The 14,723-nt window shown below is 45.3% G+C and overlaps 2 long non-coding RNA genes across 4 annotated transcripts; both read left to right on the forward strand.

Annotated features, from left to right (window-relative positions):
* Positions 1 to 1,131: 1,131 nt before the first annotated feature.
* Positions 1,132 to 3,074, forward strand: LOC119277736. Of its 3 annotated transcripts, none has more exons than XR_005137300.1 (3): positions 1,132 to 2,404; positions 2,587 to 2,808; positions 2,903 to 3,074. It is a non-coding gene; the product is annotated as an uncharacterized LOC119277736 (long non-coding RNA). The 3 variants fall into 3 exon arrangements; XR_005137302.1 differs by having other exon boundaries at positions 1,133 to 1,983; XR_005137301.1 differs by lacking the exon at positions 2,903 to 3,074 and having other exon boundaries at positions 1,133 to 2,404; positions 2,587 to 2,898.
* A 10,547-nt stretch (positions 3,075 to 13,621) lies between these two features.
* On the forward strand, positions 13,622 to 14,250 carry LOC119281791. The gene is made up of 3 exons (XR_005138553.1): positions 13,622 to 13,800; positions 13,898 to 13,988; positions 14,198 to 14,250. It is a non-coding gene; the product is annotated as an uncharacterized LOC119281791 (long non-coding RNA).
* The last annotated feature ends 473 nt before the right edge of the window (positions 14,251 to 14,723 follow it).

Genomic DNA, 14,723 nt, shown 5'->3' on the forward strand with positions numbered 1-14,723 from the left:
TGAATTAACGAAGGTCTCTTGGTAATTCACGTAGCTTCCACTTAGCACACGACGCTACCAGTACTGGTACATTCCAAGCAGTCCCCGGTGTGAACGGGGGAATTTGTACGGTGGCCAATGCGCATGATCGAATTGATACACAGTTCGCAGGTCGGCACCATTGGATCAGCATTCGATGTCGCTCGAATACACAGCCTCGTGTTGTATTATCTGAGGCTTGGGGTCCGATTTACTTTTTTTGAGAACCAGGGTCCGATTTACTTACTGCTCCACTACTTGCTCCGGTACCGATCGCTTTCGCCGACATGAGGGAGGAGGAGCGCGTTCGTGGTTCACGCACCCTGGACGGCCGGTTGACGCGGTCAGCGGTGAGGAGGAGCAGTCCGTTATGTGGAGCGTGCTTATCTGATTTCGCTTCCTTTCTTCTTCTTCTCCTTTTTTCCCGTCACGGTTTTGATCATTTCCTTGGGTAGTTTTCCTTCCAACGAACTGTCTAGACAGTCTAGTAGTAGTGGTATAACTTTCTTCAGGTTGCCGCCGCGCGCGACGGTGGTGGATTGTTTCGTTGAGTTGCCACTGACGAGTGACCGGACTGCTTCAGCATAGGGATAACGGGATATGCTCAGAGGAGGTTGGATGGATAACAGGCCGGTCAGTCAATGTTTAGAGGGATCATGTTGCTCGTGTTGCTCTCGCTCCTTGACTACTTCGCAAAATATTAGGCGTGGTTGGAACATGGTATGTTCGCTGGTTTGATGGGGTCTACTGTTTCTTAAGGAGTTATAGCATGTACAGCAACCGGATGTGGCAAATCCGGCCCGTCATACGTCCACGGACGCAGCCGGACCCGCCCCTCCTGCTTTGCAGTCATCGGAACATATAAACAACGCTAGAGTACCCGCCGTTCCAGGGCCATTGTGCTCGCGAGGCATTTTTGACCGCCCGATGAAGTTACAACAGTAAAATTTTGGCTGGTGGCGGCTGGTCAACCGTCTGTTGTTTTTCACATTGGCTGTCGCTTCAAGAGAGTATGAGGGGTGGGGTCGTGAGCCTGTAGGGTCAGCAAGCAGAGGGTGGGTTCATTTGAGGGCTACGTGAATGAATGGATGAGGGTGGGCTGTTCCTTATTGGCGAGGGCGAGCGAGCGGCTTGGAGAGCCACGACCAATCGCTCTCCCGAAAACCTAGCGAAAAAGGACCAATCCACTCTTTCCTCGAGCCCCACGCACTCCATGCCGTCCCGCCTCCCTGCTCCTTACCCTCCGCCGCACGGCCTCTGGCGTCGCGGCCTTCTCACTCGCCTGCGGCCGGGTGCGAGATGCCACCGGCGACATGGCTGCGTGCGGAGGCGCGACATGGATGTGAGCATCTGACCGAATCCGGTCGCAGTGCCCGTCCAGCTCGCCGTGGCCAACCCGGCTCGCGTCGGCTGGGGCCGCGCCCCTCCCCTAACGGCGGGGATGATGGAGGGATCTGCCGGCGCCGGCCAGGCTCCCGATCGACGGGCTCGCCGGGTCGCCGCCCCTCGGGGCCAGCCCGTCACGCCGCGCCGGCTAGGGGACCCCTCGGGGATGCCGCCCATGCGGCGGGGACGTCCGGCGGCGGCGCGGGCTGGGGACCGAGCGGCAGGGCCCGTGATGCGTTCCGGTCGAGGGATTGGTCGGGCCGGCGCGGGATCTGAGCCGCCGTCGATGGATTTCTCGCAGCTTGGCTACATGTTGCTTTGGATCCGATACGATCCCCATCTCTCTCAAGTCCTCCCGCCACGTCTTCTCCTTCGGTGCTATGAGGTTCCTCCGCTTGCCTATCTGATGCGATCTTGGAGGAAGAAGACGCGATTTTGATTTGATTCGGTTTTGGTTCGTGCGGTCAGGGGCGTGTTTCCGATTCAAGGTGTCGTGGATAGTGCACGGGGTGGGGGACTAGGGCAGTGAGTGACATCCAGCTCCTACTGGTGGAGTCCTAGGGCTGCATGCCAACAACTGTATTTCTCCTCCCCTCAACCCTCACGAACTATATATTTTGTTTATGCAATTTCAATGGCTTAGTTTCATGTGTCAGATCATTGTTGCCTGCGTATTCTTGTCTCCACCACTGAAGACCAATGGTGACTGCGGGCAGTATTCATGCTCTGCTGCAGACTGATCGTCCTCTTATATCAGGCTGATCGTTATTGCCCAATTGGGCAATGGTTGTCTCCTCTTATACGAAACGTGATGCGTGTTGATCTTCTTAAATAATGCCTCTCATACATATACTTCAAATATTGGTCAGACAAGAATAGGAAAGCCTATAGGTACAAAATAGATAGGAAAGCCTCTTTAATTATTTCATTTCTAGGGTTTGATGTCAAGGAGGTTCCTATACCAATGGTGACAGTGGGCAGTATTCACGCTCTGATGCATGTATGCTTATCCTCTCCACCCACTCTTTTCCAACTCTCTCCTGTTGCACTCCATTTTGATGTTTAGATCTCTCAAATCCATATGCACTCTTGTTGTGCACTTCAGTGATTAGGAATCTAATGTTTGATTAAATTATATTTTCAGTTTTTGTGCTCATGGAGTGCTTGATGAATTGCTTGCAGGAAGCGGGATTTAATGATGTACAATTTTGGAGCTGTTGGTTTAATTGTTCAAATGGGAGCTTCATAGGGGCATGCTCTCAATTCCATTACCTTTCTAGATTGTTGTTTCGTGGTTGACGCAATACTCAGTTTAGTGGTTTCCTTTTGTTTTTGCTGCAAAGAGTGGATGTTTTAGAATGGTGCAGACAGGTTGAGCAGCAGTAGATGTTTTTTAAGTCCTAGGTGAGCACTCTAGGTTCTGTGAATTTTCCCTTCACAGTACTGCAGTATTTTCATACTTCAAGGAAATAGAAATAATATGGTTTCTCTCTCCCAGATTGTTACTACCGAGAATGGAACTCGAGAAGAGGTACTTTTGGTGTTGTCCTATTACCTCCCGTATCTAATAGATGACACAAAGTTATCAGTTTAGTTGGCAAGAGAAAAAGTCCACATCAATTGTGAGGATATGATGATTGGCATACCTACCCCCTGTGTATGCCTCACTTCTTCAGAATTTGAGGCTGTTCTTGATATGTCAGGTGTTGGGGAACGTAGCAGAAATTCAAAATTTTCCTACGTGTCACCAAGATCTATCTATGAAAAGACTAGCAACAAGAGAGAGGGGAGTGCATCTACATACCCTTGTAGATTGCTAAGAGGAAGCGTTCAAGAGAACGAGGTTGAAGGAGTCGTACTCGTCGTGATCCAAATCACCGGAGATCCTAGTGCCGAACGGACGGCACCTCCGCGTTCAACACACGTGCAACCCGGTGACGTCTTCCACGCCTTGATCCAGCAAGGAGAGAGGGAGAGGTTGAGGAAGACTCCATCCAGCAGCAGCACAACGGCGTGGTGGTGGTGGAGGAGTGTGGCAATCCTGCAGGGCTTCGCCAAGCACTGCGGGAGAGGAGGAGGACTTGAGAGAGGGGGAGGGCTGCGCCAGAACTTGGGTGCGGCTGCCCTCCCATCCCCCACATATATATAGGGGCAAGGGACAGGGGGCCGCCCCCCTCAGATCCAATCTGAGGAGGGGGCGGCGGCCAGGGGGTTTGCCTTGCCTCCCAAGGCAAGGGGGAGGCGCCCCCTTCCCCTAGGCTTTTCAACCCTAGGCGCCTTGGGCCCTGGTGGGGGGCGCACCAGCCCACCTGGGGCTGGTCCCCTCCCACACTTGGCCCACGCAGCCCTCTGGGACCAGTGGCCTCACCTGGTGGACCCCCGGGACCCTCCCGGTGGTCTCGGTACGTTACCGATAGCACCCGAAACTTTTCCGGTGACCAAAACAGGACTTCCCATATATTAATCTTTACCTCCGGACCATTCTGGAACTCCTCTTGACGTCCAGGATCTCATCCAGGACTCTGAACAACATTCGGTAACCACGTATATCTATTCCCTATAACCCTAGTGTCATCGAACCTTAAGTGTGTAGACCCTACGGGTTCGGGAACCATGCAGACATGACCGAGAACTCTCCGGCCAATAACCAACAGCGGGATCTGGATACCCATGTTGGCTTCCACATGTTCCACGATCATCTCATCGGATGAACCACGATGTCGAAGATTCAATCAATCCCGTATTCAATTCCCTTTGTCTAGCGGTATTGTACTTGCCCGAGATTCGATCGTCGGTATGCCGATACCTTGTTCAATCTCGTTACCGGTAAGTCTCTTTACTCGTTCTGTAACACATCATACCGTGATCAACCCCTTGGTCACATTGTGCACATTATGATGATGTCCTACCGAGTGGGCCCAGAGATACCTCTCCGTCACACGGAGTGACAAATCCCAGTCTCGATTCGTGCCAACCCAACAGACACATTCGGAGATACCCGTAGTGCACGTTTATAGCCACCCAGTTACATTGTGACGTTTGGTATACCCAAAGCATTCCTACGATATCCGGGAGTTACACAATCTCATGGTCTAAGGAAATGATACTTGACATTAGAAAAGCTTTAGCATACGAACTACACGATCTTTGTGCTAGGCTTAGGATTGGGTCTTGTCCATCACATCATTCTCCTAATGATGTGATCCTGTTATCAACGACATCCAATGTCCATGGTCAGGAAACCGTAACCATCTATTGATCAACGAGCTAGTCAATTAGAGGCTTACTAGGGACATGGTGTTGTCTATGTACCCACACATGTATCTGAGTTTCCTATCAATACAACTATAGCATGGATAATAAACGATTATCATGAACAAGGAAATATAATAATAATAACTAATTTATTATTGCCTCTAGGGCATATTTCCAACAGTCTCCCAGTTGCACTAGAGTCAATAATCTAGTTCACATCGTCATGTGATTAACACTGATAGGTCACATCGCCATGTGACCAACATCCAAAGAGTTTACTAGTGTCTCTAAATTAGTTCACATCACCATGTGATCAAGACTCAATGAGTTCTGGGGTTTGATCATGTTTTGCTTGTGAGAGAGGTTTTAGTCAACAGGTCTGCAACATTCAGATCCGTATGTTTTTCACAAATCTCTAGGTCATATTGTAAATGCTGCTACCATGCTCCACTTGGAGCTATTCCAAATGCTCGCTCCACTATACGTATCCGGTTTGCTACTCAGAGTCATTCGGATAGGTGTTAAAGCTTGCATCGACGTAACCCTTTACGCCGAACTCTTTATCACCTCCATAATCGAGAAACATGTCCTTATTTACTCCAAGGACAATTTTGACCGCTGTCCAATGATCCATTCCTGGATCATTCTTGTACCCCTTGACTGACTAATGGCAAGGCACACTTCCGCTGCTGTACACAGCATAGCATACTATAGAGCCTACGTCTGAAGCATAGGGGACGACCTTCGTCCTTTCTCTCTCTTCTGCCGTGGTCGAGCTTTAACTCTTAACTTCATACCTTACAACTCAGGCAAGAACTCCTTCTTTGACTGATCCATCTTGAACACCTTCAAGATCATGTCAAGGTATGTGCTCATTTGAAAGTACCATTTAGCGTTTTTGATCTATCCTTATAGATCTTGATGCTCAATGTTCAAGCAACTTAATTCAGGTTTTCTATTGAAAAACACTTTTCAAATAACCCTATATGCTTTCCAGAAATTCTACATTATTTCTGATCAACAATATGTCAACAACATATACTCATCAGAAATTCTATAGTGCTCCCACTCACTTCTTTGGAAATACAAGTTTCTCATAAACTTTGTATAAACCCAAAATCTTTGATCATCTCATCAAAGCGTACATTCCAACTCTGAGATGCTTACTCCAGTCCTTAGAAGGATTGCTGGAGCTTTGCATACTTGTTAGCATCTTTCAGGATTTGACAAAACCTTCTGGTTGTATCACATACAACCTTTCCTCAAGAATATCGTCGAGGAAACAATGTTTTGACATCCTATCTGCAAGATTTCATAAATAATGCAGTAACTGCTAATCCAATTCCAACAGACTCTTAGCATCGCTACGAGTGAGAAAGTCTCATCGTAGTCAACTCCTTGAACTTGTTGAAAAACATCTTAACGACAAGTCGAGCTTTCTTAATGGTGATACTTACCATCATTGTCTGTCTTCCTTTTAAAATCCATCTGTACCCAACAGCCTTACGACCATCAAGTAGTTCTTCCAAAGTCCACACTTTGTTCTCATACATGGATCCTCTCTCGGATTTTTGTGGCCTCGAGCCATTTATCAGAATCTGGGCCCACCATTGCTTCTCCATAGGTCGTAGGTTCATTGTTGTCTAGCAACATGACCTCCAAGACAGGATTACCGTACCAATCTGAAGCAGTACGCGTCCTTGTCGTCCTACGAGGTTCGGTAGTGACTTGATCCAAAGTTTCATGATCACTATCATCAGCTTCCACTTCAATTGGTGTAGGTACCACAGGAACAACTTCCTGTGCCCTGCTACACACTAGTTGAAGTGATGGTTCAGTAACCTCATCAAGTCTCCACCATCCTCCCACTCAATTCTTTCGAGAGAAACTTTTCCTCGAGAAAGGACCCGTTTCTAGAAACAATTACTCTTGCTTCCGGATCTGAGATAGGAGGTATACCCAACCATTTTGGGTATCCTATGAAGATGTATTTATCCGTTTTGGGTTCGAGCTTATCACGATGAAACTTTTTCACATAAGCGTCGCAGCCCCAAACTTTCAAGAAACGACAGCTTAGGTTTCTCTAAACCATAGTTCATACGGTGTCATCTCAACGGAAATACGTGGTGCCCTATTTAAAGTGAATGCGGTTGTCTCTAATGCCTAACCCATGAACGATAGTGGTAATTCGATAAGAGATATCATGGTACGCACCATATCCAATAGGGTGCAACTATGATGTTCGGACACACCATCACACTATGGTGTTCCAGGCGGTATTAATTGTGAAACAATTTCCACAATGTCTTAATTGCGTGCGAAAGCTCGTAACTCAGATACTCATCTCTATGATCATATCATAGACATTTTTTCCTCTTGTCACGATGATCTTCAACTTCACTCTGAAATTACTTGAACTATTCAATAATTCAGACTTGTGTTTCATCAAGTAAATATACTCAACATCTACTCAAATCATCTGTGAAGTAAGAACATAACGATATTCACTGCATGCCTCAGCACTCATTGGACTACACACATCAAAATGTGTTACTTCCAACAAGTTGCTATCTTGTTCCATCTTACTGAAAATGAGGCTTTTCAGTCATCTTGCCCATGTGGTATGATTTGCATATCTCAAGTGATTCAAAATCAAGTGAGTCCAAACGATCCATCTGCATGGAGTTTCTTCATGCGTATACACCAATAGACATGGTTCGCATGTCTCAAACTTTTCAAAAACGAGTGAGTCCAAAGATCCATCAACATGGAGCTTCTTCATGCGTTTTATACCAATATGACTTACATGGCAGTGCCACAAGTAAGTGGTACTATCATTACTATCTTATATCTTTTGGCATGAAAATGTGTATCACTAGGATCGAGATTCAATAAACCATTCCTTTAGGTGCAAGACCATTGAAGGTATTATTCAAATAAATAGAGTAACCATTATTCTCCTTAAATGAATAACCGTATTGTGATAGACATAATCCAATCATGTCTATGCTCAACGCAAACACCAAATGACAATTATTCAGGTTTAATACTAATCTTGATGGTAGAGGGAGTGTGCGATGTTTGATCACATCAACCTTGGAAACACTTCCAACACACATCGTTATCTCACTTTTAGCTAGTCTCCGTTTATTCCGTAGCCTTTTACTTCGAGTTACTAACACTTAGCAATCGAACCGGTATCTCAATACCCTGGTGCTACTAGCAGTACTAGTAAAGTACACATTTGATTCAATGTATATCCAATATACTTCTGTCGACCTTGCCTGCCTTCTTATCTACTAAGTATCTAGGGTGGTTCTACTTCCGTGTCCGTTCCTTTCATTACAGAAGCACTTAGTCTCGGGTTTGGGTTCAACCTTGGGTTTCTTCACTGGAGCAGCAACTGATTTGCCATTTCATGAAGTACCCCTTCTTGCCCTCGCCCTTCTTGAAACTAGTGGTTTCACTAACCATCAACAATTGATGCTCCTTCTTGATTTCTACATTCGTGGTGTCAAACATCGCGAATAGCTCAAGGATCATCATATCTATCCATGTTATGTTATAGTTCATCACGAAACTCTAGTAGCTTGGTGGCAATGTCTTTGGAGAAACATCACTATCTCATCTGGAAGATTAACTCCCACTCGATTCAAGTGATTGTTGTACCCAGACAATCTGAGTACAAGCCCAACGATTGAGATCTTCTCCCTTAGTTTGTAGGCTAGAAAACTCGTCGGAGGTCTCATACCTCTTGACGTGGGCACGAGCCTGAAATCCCAATTTCATCTCTTGGAACATCTCATATGTTCTGTGACATTTCAAAAAATGTCTTCGGTGCCTCAATTCTAAACCATTTAACATTACCGAACTATCATGTAGTCATCAAAACGTGTATGTCAGATGTTCGCAACATCCACAGACCACGTTCAGGTCCAGCACACTGAGCGGTGCATTAAGGACACAAGCCTTCTACTGTCCGCATAATTGCTACTGTTAACTTTCAACTATATTTTCTCTAGGAACATATATAAAACAGTAGAACTAAAGCGCGAGCTATGACAAAATTTGCAAAGGGTTTTTCACTATGTTTAGGATAATTAAGTTCATCTTATGAACTCCCACTCAGATAGACATCCCTCTAGTCATCTAAGTGATTACATGATCCGAGTCAACTAGGCCGTGTCCGATCATCACGTGAGACGGACTAGTCATCATCGGTGAACATCTTCATGTTGATTGTATCCACCATACGACTCATGCTCGACCTTTCAGTCTCTTGTGTTCCGAGGCCATGTCTGTACATGCTAGGCTCGTCAAGTTAACCTAAGTGTTTTGCGTGTGTAAATCTGGCTTACACCCGTTGTATGTGAACGTTAGAATCTATCACACCCGATCATCACGTGGTGCTTCGAAACGATGAACTTTCGCAACGATGCACAGTTAGGGGGAACACTTTCTTGAAATTTTAATGAGGGATCATCTTATTTACTACCGTCGTTCTAAGCAAATAAGATGCATAAACATGATAAACATCACATGCAATCAAAAAGTGACATGATATGGCCAATATCATTTTGCTCCTTTTGATCTCCATCTTTGGGGCTCCACGATCATCATCGTCACCGACATGACACCATGATCTCCATCATCGTGTCTTCATGAAGTTGTCTCTCCAACTATTACTTATACTACTATGGCTACCGGTTAGCAATAAAGTAAAGCAATTACATGGCGTTGTTCAATGACACGCAGGTCATACAATAAATTAAGACAACTCCTATGGCTCCTGCCGGTTGTCATACTCATCGACATGCAAGTCGTGATTCCTATTACAAGAACATGATCAATCTCATACATCACATATCATTCATCACATTCTTCTTGGCCATATCACATCACATAGCATACCCTGCAAAAACAAGTTAGACATCCTCTAATTGTTGTTTGCATGTTTTACGTGTCTGCTTCGGGTTTCTAGCAAGAACGTTTCTTACCTACGCAAAAAGCCACAACATGATATGCCAATTGCTATTTGCCCTTCATAAGGACCCTTTTCATCGAATCCGATCTGACTAAAGTGGGAGAGACTGGCACCCGGTAGCCACCTTATGCAACAAGTGCATGTCAATCGGTGGAACCTGTCTCACGTAAGTGTACATGTAAGGTCGGCCCGGGCCGCTTCATCCCACAATACCGTCGAAACAAGATTGGACTAGTAACGGTAAGCATATTGAACAAAATCAACGCCCACAACTACTTTGTGTTCTACTCGTGCAAAGAATCTACGCAATAGACCTAGCTCTGATACCACTGTTGGGGAGCGTAGCAGAAATTCAAAATTTTCCTACGTGTCACCAAGATCTATCTATGGAGAGACTAGCAACAAGAGAGAGGGGAGTACATGTACATACCCTTGTAGATCACTAAGCGGAAGCGTTCAAAAGAACGGGGTTGAAGGAGTCGTACTCGTCGTGATCCAAATCACCGGAGATCCTAGTGCCGAACGGACGGCACCTCCGCGTTCAACACACGTGCAGCCCGGTGACGTCTCCCACGCCTTGATCCAGCAAGGAGAGAGGGAGAGGTTGAGGAAGACTCCGTCCAGCAGCAGCACAACAGCGTGGTGATGGTGGAGGAGTGTGGCAATCCTGCAGGGCTTCGCCAAGCACCGCGGGAGAGGAGGAGGACTTGGGAGCGGGGAGGGCTGCGCCAGAACTTGGGTGCGGCTGCCCTCCCATCCCCCACATATATATAGGGGCAAGGGACAGGGGGACCGGCCCCCTCAGATCCAATCTGAGGAGGGGGCGGCGGCCAGGGGGTTTGCCTTGCCCCCCAAGGCAAGGGGGAGGCGCCCCCTTTCCCTAGGATTTTCAACCCTAGGCACCTTGGGCCCTGGTGGGGGGCGCACCAGCCCACCTGGGGCTGGTCCCCTCCCACACTTGGCCCACACAGCCCTCTGGGGCTAGTGGCCCCACCTGGTGGACCCCCGGGACCCTCTCGGTGGTCCCGGTACGTTACCGATAGCACCCGAAACTTTTCCGGTGACCAAAACAGGACTTCCCATATATTAATCTTTACCTCCGGACCATTCCAGAACTTCTCGTGACGTCCGGGATCTCATCCGGGACTCCGAACAACATTCGGTAACCACGTATATCTATTCCCTATAACCCTAGCGTCATCGAACCTTAAGTGTGTAGACCCTACGGGTTTGGGAACCATGCAGACATGACCGAGACAACTCTCCGGCCAATAACCAACAGCGGGATCTGGATACCCATGTTGGCTCCCACATGTTCCACGATGATCTCATCGGATGAACCACGATGTCGAGGATTCAATCAATCCCGTATTCAATCCCCTTTGTCTAGCGGTATTGTACTTGCCCGAGATTCGATCGTCGGTATGCCGATACCTTGTTCAATCTCGTTACCGGTAAGTCTCTTTACTCGTTTTGTAACACATAATCCCATGATCAACCCCTTGGTCACATTGTGCACATTATGATGATGTCCTATCGAGTGGGCCCAGAGATACCTCTCCATCACACGGAGTGACAAATCCCAGTCTCGATTCGTGCCAACCCAACAGACACATTCGGAGATACCCGTAGTGCACCTTTATAGCCACCCAGTTACGTTGTGACGTTTGGTACACCCAAAGCATTCCTACGGTATCCGGGAGTTGCACAATCTCATGGTCTAAGGAAATTATACTTGACATTAGAAAAGCTTTAGCATACGAACTACACGATCTTTGTGCTAGGCTTAGGATTGGGTCTTGTCCATCACATCATTCTCCTAATGATGTGATCCCGTTATCAACGACATCCAATGTCCATGGTCAGGAAACCGTAACCATCTATTGATCAACGAGCTAGTCAATTAGAGGCTTACTAGGGACATGGTGTTGTCTATGTACCCACACATGTATCTGAGTTTCCTATCAATACAATTATAGCATGGATAATAAACGATTATCATGAACAAGGAAATATAATAATAATAACTAATTTATTATTGCCTCTAGGGCATATTTCCAACATCAGGTAGGTCCAGCTATCGATTCAATAACTATATTTGGTAGTGTGTGTGATGATACATTTAATAATCACACTTGAATATGTTACCTAAACCTGTTTTGCTTTTGTATTTCTTCCATGTTCATCCTTCCTTTGCCTCCTCAAATTCTTCTTTGGCCTTAGTCCTTAGATTTCTGTCCTCCACAGGTTTTGTGCTGTTTGCCTCTCGGGTAGGTCCCTGCATGAATCTTACCTTCGGCATTGAGGTGAGAAAATTAGCCCCACCTTTTCTTGCTGCCCTACTATTCGATGAAATGCTTGTGCCCTGATGGATTCCGTTCTTTTTTTGTTGGTGTTCCTTCTCGTCCTGCCTGCTTTGCAAGTCTTTGTTTCACCTGTTGACTCGGTTCAATTGATTGTCCATGCCTGGGTACATTCTGTGTACGATGCAAATTCGGAACAATGGATTTGGTTTCCGAACCATAAAACTTATCTAGCTTGAATTAGCAGATTGCACCATAAAAGACATACTGTCCTTTAAAAAATAATGTGTATTAGTACCTCTTTAGACCCTGCTGCTTGCGATCTGAACCAGTATATACTTTTCTACAGTTTAGATGTTATATCAGTTTGCAGATGAATTCGTGGCTAATACCAACATTGTGAACTTTTCATGTTTGTCTTCCCGTAAACCTGATGCATGCATGTGCATAATGCTCGTTGATGACCATTCCATTTGTTTTACTGACCAGTTTTTGAGAGGGAGGGTGGAGGGAGTTGGCTCTTATGTTTGTTGATAGCTTTGCAGATTTAGTGGTGTTTGGTTCAGACAGAACAACTCCATTTGCATTAGCAACTGTTCGTGGAGTCCCTCGCTGATACAGGTATGTTTGCTCTGTAGAATCTATAATATGCATTATGTGCTACTACTTTTTTTCAATTAAACCATGAAAAATTATGATATAGAAGAGATTATAAGGGGCGTCTCACGAGCACATGATAGCGAGAGAATTACTCTCTAACAATGCCTTAATTGCAGAATGGGGTGAAGAATGCAAGGAAGTTGCACAATGTCTCTCGTCACCCGACCAAGGATAGGTGAACGGCCATGGATTTTTTTCTCTCCTCCGCTCAGTGCTTGCCTCAATCATGTTAATTCATAGCGATTTAGTTTGTCCGTTCCAGGTTTGACTGACAAAGGAAGTTAATTGAGGAGTATGTTGACACCAGAGTCCAAGGCCATGAGTGAAGCATTTTAATCAATCTGTTGTTTTGGTAAGTTTCTTGCATTCTTAGGATTTAAAATGACTACAAGGATTGTAGAGTTCTAATGGTTGTGTCGGGTGTTTGCGGTGGCGAGGCTGAGCATATCAAACTGTACACATGGACTGTGACTAATGGTGTGCCAGTGTGGTGGTGACTGCCACACACTCACACAGGTTCTTGGTACTCTCTGTAACCTGTAGATGATGGGTGGCGAGTCCGGCAACCACAGATCCATTCCCCTGCATAATTTTCGTTTTTTCATTTGATTTGGTACAAGGCCTACTCAGAATGGGTTCCCTGATCTCAAAATTGTCAGTTTTCTTGCCTTTAGTTTATAGGTACCTTAACAAATACATGTATTTACCATATTGGCAGTCAGCACCATACGACATTCATTCTTCATGATCTCATATTTGAGGTTAGCAGTTCGAAGTAATGTAAGAGCTTGCATGTTTATAGTTCTAACTAGCTTTTAGTTTAGCGTAGGATAAGTCTTCCATGAATTCTTAGTTAGCTATTTATTTTTGCTGGCTTTGCATGACACTGCAATTTTTTCATATTTTTCTTCAAAAGTTAACTATTTTCTTATCTACAATTATCTCCTAGCGTTAGCAAGTCTGTCGTCCCTGACCACCCTGTCAGTCATCTATACAACTGTGGTTCATGCCTGCGTGCTATCCGCTCCTAAATTCTCACACCATGTCAGGTGTTTAGAAGTGATGATCATTGTGGTCTTTAGTTGTCATGGCTGTAATCCTAGTGCATGGGCTTTTGTGGGCTGGTCCAACCGGAGTTGGTTGATGGCAGGGCTGTGCTCCAGGGACCGTATGGCTGAAGAAGGGATGCAAATGGTAAGAGTTTTGAGATGCATAAACTCCCGTCTTTGAATCAGAAACAGAAAATTGTTTGTTTTCTCGTTTCTTAGTTATGCTACCCTGCTCCACATAGGTTTTACAGTGAAGAGCTGAAGAAGTTGTGACGGCGATGAAAGGACTGAAAGATTTGCTCGAAGCAAAGACATCTAGCCGAGATACATATGGTAAGAATCTTCAGAGATTGACTTCTTTTCACCTACTATTGAGATATATACTTGCTCATAGGTCACAACTCAAGTTACTTCCTTACCTGCACATAAAGTAGTGATAAGTCGATATAATTTTTCCGAGAACCTATTTTTTTAATATGACAGCATTCTACCTGCCCTCTGTTCTCTTTTATGATATTTTTTGCTTTTCATACATTTTGTAGCAACGAAGAGGAGGGATCTTATGTATAATATGCGACATCCATGGTGCTTAAGGTGTGCTATTAAGTCTTAGTTACTCCTGCAAAATAGCATCTTAATAAACAAAGGATATGCACCGCCAAGCAGTTTGTTGTGTATTTTTTCCCCTCCAACCTTATTGATATGCCTGTTGCTCAAGGTGTTTTTACTTGTTTACCTGATTAACAAATGAATATAAATTTAAAACATAGGTTAATAAATTTAGCGCAGTCCTGGCTGAAATCCGTATTTTTATATGTTGACTTTCCTTTGAATAATATAAGTTGGTCTTGTTGCCGCAAATGATTGGATACGCTAAATTCTTTTTCATGCATGCAAGTTGATTTGGTTAGCCTGTAATACATTATTACGTTTAGTTAAAAATTTACGTTTTGTAATTCAGATATGGAACAATGGTTTGTGATAATGCCCTTGCTTCTGACCCTCTTTTTTTAGTCATTCATAGATGTGTGGGAGGGCTGGCCGTCCACCATTTGGTGTGATAGTAGA

The sequence above is a fragment of the Triticum dicoccoides genome, chromosome 3B, assembly GCF_002162155.2.
Source record: "Triticum dicoccoides isolate Atlit2015 ecotype Zavitan chromosome 3B, WEW_v2.0, whole genome shotgun sequence".
Lineage (NCBI taxonomy): Eukaryota > Viridiplantae > Streptophyta > Magnoliopsida > Poales > Poaceae > Triticum > Triticum dicoccoides.